The following is an 8,341-nucleotide window of genomic DNA, read 5'->3' on the forward strand; positions in this document are numbered from 1 at the left end:
AGACAAATTGGTTACAATTTCAAATAGTATGAACAATGTCTCATCAACAATGATGGAGACATTTTAAAAAATAGCTGAGATTGTTTTTGTGTAATGTGTCACCTATCAATAACGTGATCCTGGAAAACCTGAAAAAGTGGGACACAGCCATGAAACAAATCCTCAAAGTTTGTTTGAGCAACTTGAAATGGATTTAACACAATTTTCCCTCTCCGTGGAATTTGAATATGTTTTACTTTATTTATATCTGTTTTCAGAATCAATTGAAAAATTATTTTGCTAAAAAGTCACTAAAAAGTGCTTGATTTTATGCTCCAACCTGGGGCATTCCAATGTTTATAGCATGTGATCAAGGCACATACTTTATGGAAGTCAGTATATTATAAAAGGATTCTGTAGGCTGTTACACTTTACTCAAAAATCACACTGTCCTTACTACCTGCAATCTCCTGGAAAGATTGAAAAACCCCTTGCATCCCCAAATTAAAATGAGTAAAACTTTCAGAAATTATCGAATTCCTTTGACCAAGGGTATTCCAGTTAATCCTAATAGCCATACAATCCACTCACTCACAGACACATCCATTATCCTGTAGGAAATGGTAACCATAATGTCTATGCATTTAGAGATTTTTATCTTTTATTCTAGTCTATGTTCTGCTATGCATATGTGGCAAAATATTGCAAAGAACTCATGTATTATACCCTGTCCTATCACCAACAAATTAATGTTACCTTCCCTCTTCATGATCTTAAGCAAGGATATTTCATTTATTGGAAGAGACATTAGAGAAAAACTGCTCTTGAACCTTCTTGGAAGCACCTTCATCAGGTCCTATTAACAACAGGTATAGCACATTTCAGTCAATCCTTAGGTTTATATTTCACAACTAATAAAGCAATTCAAAATTGTACAGAATTGGAAGGAAACTCCAACAGAAGACCTCAAAGTGAGGATTCTCAGATGTGCTAAAGAAGCAGCAGTTCATCATCTTAAGAACACAGCTGACCCAAGACCTTCAGAATAAGCAGATGTCAGGTAGTGTACTTCCACTTAAGACATCAAACCTAGACCTTTATTTAAAGCCTGTTTTGTTCATTGTTAGTTATGATCATTTTTTCTCTTTTTGTATAGGCCTCTGGTTATTGTGTATATGTAATGACCCTTTCTCTCCTTCATTTCATCTTTATTATATTTTTAGAACAAAACACACACACACACACACAATTTTTAAATTATTACAAACACAGTTACTGCTCTTAATTTTACAGACTATTAAATGTGTCATCCATCACCAGATCCCCATGATAAACATTTTTGGCCAGTTCTGCTCTCATTAAATAGTACTTTAGGGAATTACAACTGGATTACCATTTGCAACTATATGGACAAATGACCATAAACAAATAACCTGTGACTTTGCTAGGGCCATTCCCTCCCAGAAAAAGGAAAAATTTATTGCAAATCTATTGATCAGATAACTGGTAATTTTAAATTTGAATTTAACAACCTTCATGGGCAAAGGCCAACTATATGCCACCTGAAAGAAACTAAGAGAGATTGAAATATATAACCAAGTTAATGTAAGGTTTTGATTCAGACTTTGTGCTGTGAACAACTCCTATATTTTTGTCTTGTGAATAAACCCTGCATCTCTAAGTGCCACTAGCAGATACTGCTTCATTTGTAGCCAGTTCTTGGTCTTGTTTGCCACAGAAAAATACCTCATGAAATTTAGGATTAATATTTGAAGGTTTGTTGGTACACAGACACCCCTTATTCTACAAATAACCATGTCTGGAAATTCTGACCCAGGCACAATATCCAAACTAAGGACACTGTTGATTATTCAAACATTCTACTCACTCAAATCACTGATTCATTTTTTAAAATAGGAAAAATCAGAGCAATACCATTGGTGTTAATCATACAAAGAGAAAAGATTGAAAGAAATTTATCAGTAACTCTGACAGAAGTTATTAAAGATATCAGCTCTGCTCTAGATAGAATATGTCAGTCTCGATTCATTGACATGAGATGACATGGACAGTTGTATGGAATTGAATTAATTGTTGACAAATCAAAATGATGTCTGTGCCACTGCAATACTTGTTGCTGTGTTTGGATGAAAGCAAGGTAGAATGGGGTACATATTGTTTTCAGGAAGAAATTACTTGGAATCTAAGTTTGAACTTTATGGCTTATTAAATTTGTTCTTTTACCTAGAATGAGAAGATTGGGTTCCTGGTTCCAAAGAAGCTTACATGGACTATAATGTACTGTTTTTATTATAGTCATCATTATGCTGTTCAATTACATTCTACACAAAATTTTAAATACTTCTGTGTAGCTGCTCTTTTGTGAGATAATTACCACAACGATACAATAAAAAAGCCAAGAAGAGTTTGTCATGCAGTTACATAGACACAAGTAAACAATCTTCAAGTAGTAAAGCTCTGAATCTAGCCTTTCTTCAATTGGTCAACTTCTTGCAAACGACGGCATGATCAAAAAGTGGACTGAGAGGCTGAATATATATGTGAACAATGGCCAGGTCAGATATGACAACTAGAACTCTGACCCACAACTTCGAAGGAACTAGCCCAGGAAGACAAAACATTAGTTGTGCAGAAATGGACCCAGAGCAGTCAAAGACTGCAGGCTTCCCAGTTGCTTTTCCTTGCTTCCAACTAAGGACCAAATAGTGAAAGCCAAGTCAACAAGTCAACCCATACGTAATACATGATTTTACAGCAAGCATGAAGGAGAGGAATCTCTTTCTTAGTATATAAGAACGAAAATCCGGGTAGCAGGAAGTAGATGACTTAGTGTATTTTATTAAGTAAATAGCTAACATATTGCTTTTTATTCATTTCAAATTGCTGTTGGTACTACCTGAATTAGCAGCCATGGCTAATCTTCCTGTATACATCTCAACAATGTCTTTCTAGTCTAGTTATTTTTTGTTTTGTTTTGCTTTGCTTTTGTTTTGGCATGCTTTCTTTATCATTTAAAGAAAATTAACTTTTTCAAGACAGGTCATTCAGCATTAAGTGTCAGCCTTCATTCTCTCCTCCAGCTGGGAAAAAGGCAGAACCCTGCATGGTAAGGTCTTCTTTTTCCCTCTAGTGAAAGCTTTTCACTATTGGTCTGTAAGGTAGATGTTTGTTTTCTCCTGTTCCAGTCACCAGAATAGGAGAGGTAGAGAGCTGGGAGGTGGCTTTCTTCATGAAGTTGTGCTGTCTGTATCATTGTCTATATCCACCAAAATGTAGCCAGGCCATCTTTGCTTGCTGCATATGAATGGGCTTCACCCAGGCAGCACTTTTACTTTCTTTCTGGTCTACAGAAGGCTTTTTTTTGTTATTTTTGTTATTTGGAACTCTCACTGTGTAGCATTAAGCTCCATCGCTGACTTTGCTACCCCAGTTACAAGTGCTTACTTACATATATGGTAAAAATATTTTAAAGAGATAACTTATAATGATATCTATGGCAATCATCTCACAAATGTTAAAATGTAGGGGTATGCTGATGATAAAGTACTTTCTTTTGAAGAAATACTAACAAAGTTAGAATCAGTAAAGTTTCTCTCTTACTTTCTCCTTTCACATTTATCCCAGTATATTATTGAGTATATAGAAAAGATGCTGCCAAGTGGTTCTGAAAACCTAGAATTGGTGTCATGAAATATTGAAACTTTGGTTCTTACTAAATGTAGTAGATCATATATCCATTACTGCTTTGAGAGCTGACAGTGCTGTGCAGGTGAGGTTCCCATCCCTAGCTGAGTGGGCATCAGGAGGATGAGGGTGCGAAGGAATGCTGGGTCTGTATCTTGGCTTTGGTACTGGTCTTGGTCTTGGTAAAGTTCTGCTAATGAGCTGCATAGGGTCAAGGTTACTGAGAGCTTGTGTCTAAGAAGATAGAAGTTCAGGATTGTTCTCTTTGGGTGGAATAAATGGGGCACAGAACTCCAGCGAGAAGTATGGGATGGCCACTCCAGCACATGCTCACTGGGTAATGCAATGGTATTGGGAGGGTCCTGGATACCCAATATGGTATATATTACAGGCTTTTCCAGGTTAAGGCTGTGTCAGCAATTGTGAGTTTGCACAGGGAACAGGTTGTTGGAGTACCTCCATGGCACAGAGAGCGGGAAGGTAGCGGAGGACTGGCCTTGAACCTGTCCTGTGTGCTGAGTGTGAGGACGTCTGGTGAATGTCTGGTGAGCAAGTAGATGAATGCTAAGATATTCTCGGACAACTGTGGCTTCCAGGAGGGCCAGAAGGTGTTTTTCCTGGTTTCAGGGGTGCTGAACCAGGATTTTTAATAGTTTAGAGCAATGTATGAATACTAAGAACAGAGAAATTGTGAGCTGGGCCAGAAGAAAGTTGATGGGAGCCAATAGCTGCCTTAGCCTGATTTTAGCCAATAGTTGTCTGACTCCAGTTTCTTCTGGGTGTAGGTACAGCTACAGATATTGTCCCTTGGGATTTGGAAGACTGCTATAGCCCAGGCTCAGTTCCTGCTCTGGTGTGTCCACAGAGTTGGGGACAGTCCTATTCCTTACACTACTTTCAGCCTTAGTGCTCTGGGAGTGTGCTCTGGGCCCACGGAAGCCAAAGTGCTGTGATCTGTAGGGAGTGACAGCAGGAAAGTAGGAGATATATGTTCTTAAGAGTGCCACCCTAGAAGTCCTCAAACTTCACATCTGAAACTCTTCTTCTTAATCAAGTTCATTTCCATTACTACCATATTGGCAGGTCACTTCTTCTCCAGGGTCCCCTGGTTAAAGTCATTCCCAGTGTGCGATGAGTGATTCAATTTTGGTGGTGAGAGGTACAAATGTTTCTGATACATTACATTTTACCTTTTTTCAGGAAAGAATCACTTCATGCTGGATGAATTCAACCATTTTAACCATGTGCATGGATGTGGATAGAGACATCTCAGCAAGTATTCTTTCATTGGCACCAAGTTAGGTATTAAAATGATCACAGTGTTGCCAGGAGCATCTTACTAATGCTGCTGGCATGAGTAAGCTCTGCAAGGAACTTAAGTGCCTAACGTTAACAAACTTTTGTGGTGGCAACTTCTGGCATGCTTTCTCTAAATCTAAGTGCCTTCTATTTTAAAGCTGCACAATTTCAATTTGTGTTCATTATTCATACAGATTAAAAGTCGTCAAAATTTCAGGTAATTTCTGTAATTAAGACTTTAAAGCAACTGCTACAGCATGGAAGCCTGAGTAGAACTCATCTAGCTAAGAAGCAGAATAATCTAAGGTAGCTTTCAGTTTCTTGGCCCCAGCCCCAATTTAAAAGATGTTCTTTTCCTACCTAGGAACTCCACTCCTAGGAATTTACCCAAAGAAAACAAGATCCCAGATTCAAAAAGTCATATGCACCCTTATGTTTATCACAGCACAATTTACAATATCCAAGATATGGAAGTAACCTGAGTATCCATCAGTAGATGAATGGATAAAGAAGAGGTGGTATATAAACATGGAATATTATTCAGCCATAAGAAGAAAACAAATCCTACCATTTACAGCAACATGGATGGAGCTAGAGGGTATTATGTTCAGTGAAACAAGTCAGGCAGAGAAAGACAAGTACCAAATGATTTCCCTCATTCGTGGAGTATAACAATGAAGCAAAACTGAAGGAACAAAACAGCAGCAGACTCACAGACTTCAAGAAGAAACTAGCAGTTATCAGAGGGAAGTGAGTGGGAGGGAGGGAGAAGGGGATTAAGGGGTATTATGATTAACACACATAGTATATGGGGGTCACAGGGAAGATAGTATAGCACAGTTAAGGCAAGTAATGACTCTATGACTCTATAGCATCTTACTATGCTGATGGACAGTGACTGCAGTGGGGTGTGGGGGGGGGACTTGATAATATGGGTGAATGTAGTAACCACAATGCTGCTCATGTGAAACCTTCACAAGATTGTATATCAATGACACCTTAATAAAAAAAATGTTATTTTCCTTCATGTTGGTCTCCAGGAGCAGCATGACACAGGCTAAAGACTTACCTAAAATATTCTTTCAAAAGATTCTCAAAGCTGGTTTTTCCACCAACTTACCTTAATCAGCTCACTTTTCAGGGAGGGCCATTCCTGAGACTGGTAATGTTTATCTATAGTAATCTGCTTGGGTTTATGAAACAAAGAATGTGCTATACAGCCCTTCTTTAGCCATATAATAGCACATGTCTGCTACAAATTGATACCTGCACTCTTCTAGCTCTATCCATTTTGTTCTTTAAGGTATCTATTTTTGTTGAAAGCCCTGGAAAATTGATTCCTGAATATTTGTGAGTTTAGGTCCATCTGGCTCTGACAGAATCCCAGTCTAACACCTATTTAGCAAGCTGTTTCCTCTGCTTCTGGATGTTTAGAGATCTCTCTCTGCTATGCCATATAAAAGTCCACAATCTTTTCCTGAACAAAGACTTGATGCCAAGAGATTTCTAGAGTCAGTTGATTTTTTTATATCATTAATGTACAATTACTTGAAAATTATGGTTACCAGACTCCCCTTATTATGAAGTACCCCCCACATACCCCATTACAGTCACTGTCCATCAGCGTAATAAGATTCTATAGGATCAATACTTATCTTCTTGGTGCTATACTGCCTTTCCTGTGTCCCCCCCATTACATTACGTGTGCTAATCGTAATGCCCATTTTTCCCCCTTATCCCTCCCTTCCCACCCATCCTCCCCAGTCCCTTTCCCTTTGGTAACTGTTAGTCCATTCTTGGCTTCTTTGAATCTGCTGCTGTTTTGTTCCTTCAGTTTTTTCTTTGTTCTTATACTTCACAGATGAGTGAAATCATTGGATACTTGTCTTTCTCCACCTGGCTAGAGTCAGTTGATTCATATCATTCTCTACATATGTGCAGAACTTCCCCAAGAGAAAGTCTTCTAGTTCAGCTGATGCTTCTTGCACATTCCTGGTGAGATATATTAACGTTCTTTTTCTTTGCCTCCTCTGGCACCATAGTCATGCTGGCCCTGGAAGCACTATGAGGTGCTTGTGGGAACAGTGGCACATTGACTGCCCCAGTCCATGTGAAGCTTGAGCTATAACAGATGTTTACGGAAGACTTGTTTTCTCAGTCTCGTCCACTGGTTGGCTGGCTGCTTCATGCAGCTGACCTTCACTGCAGCAGTGGTGGCTTGGACTTAGGGACTTGGACCCAACAGCAGTGGCTCCCCTTGCCAGCTCATTTGTCACTTCCAGTGGCCAGATCATTTGTCACTTCCAGTGATACAGCTCTACTTCCTTCTTGATGTTTCCATTTTTGCTCTCTTACTTAAAATCGCTCTCTGGCAGGATCTACAAGTTGAATTTGGCTTCATCATTATGTCAGCTGCATGCATTTTGTGGAGGCATGGTCTTTACATCAAGTGAAATGTGGAAGTGTGGAAACACATGGAATATATATACATATATATATATTACTTGGTTTTGAAATTGATTGAATTCAAACATAAATATGTCATATTCATATGGTTTGAATCTTTGTAGGAAAAATTCTTTTTAGAATGCACTGTTTTTTCTTGCAAGAAATACTCATACAGCCATTTTATTGCCATTTCTAAAAGAATATTTTAATTTTAACTTGGTTATCACTGAAGTGTAACTTTGAAAGTAACTTGTCTTTTTAGGAAGGGAAATAGTGAAATATGTATTACCTAAATACAAATGTATTTATTATTTAAAGTCCCTTTTGAAACCATTCCATACATACTCTCCATATACAGTATAAAAGTAAAACATCAATACTACAATAGAAGTTAAAGGGCTTTGTATCTGAAATGTAACTAATGTCTATGCACTCTATCCAATATTAACCAGTTTTCAGCTAATCCTGTTTTTAGTAATTATTCTGTTATCGCCACCAATGTTATATTTTCTGCATAAAACAAAGGGAACTTAATAGTTTTAGTTTTTCTCTCATTATGTTACAAGGAGTTTGAATAGTCAGTATGTAGCAGCATAGTAAATGTGCTTCATACAACCTGAATTTATATAGCAGGCAATGATATAGGTACAAATTTGAAAAATATTTAGAGTTTGTTTATATTTTGCCAATTCAGCATTGCTGAGGAATCAAGGTTACTGGAAAATAATTTATCAGTCAGAATCCTTCAAGAATGAGAAATGAACAGTTAAATTGAGAAAGTCTGTATAGAAAAAGAATAAATTATTAATTCACATCAAAGAAGAGAGGCATCCTGGAAAATATTTTCTAGGCAGCATTTTTTACTGGTTCTCTCACCAATCATGCTAATTGTGAATTCATATACCACATG

General features: G+C 37.8%; 1 pseudogene; it reads right to left on the reverse strand.

The window, feature by feature from the left end:
• Window positions 1-4,475: 4,475 nt before the first annotated feature.
• On the reverse strand, window positions 4,476-7,277 carry LOC118973743 (rho GTPase-activating protein 17-like; annotated as a pseudogene).
• Between the last annotated feature and the right edge of the window lie 1,064 nt (window positions 7,278-8,341).

Source organism: Manis javanica, chromosome 8 (genome assembly GCF_040802235.1).
Source record: "Manis javanica isolate MJ-LG chromosome 8, MJ_LKY, whole genome shotgun sequence".
Classification (NCBI taxonomy): domain Eukaryota; kingdom Metazoa; phylum Chordata; class Mammalia; order Pholidota; family Manidae; genus Manis; species Manis javanica.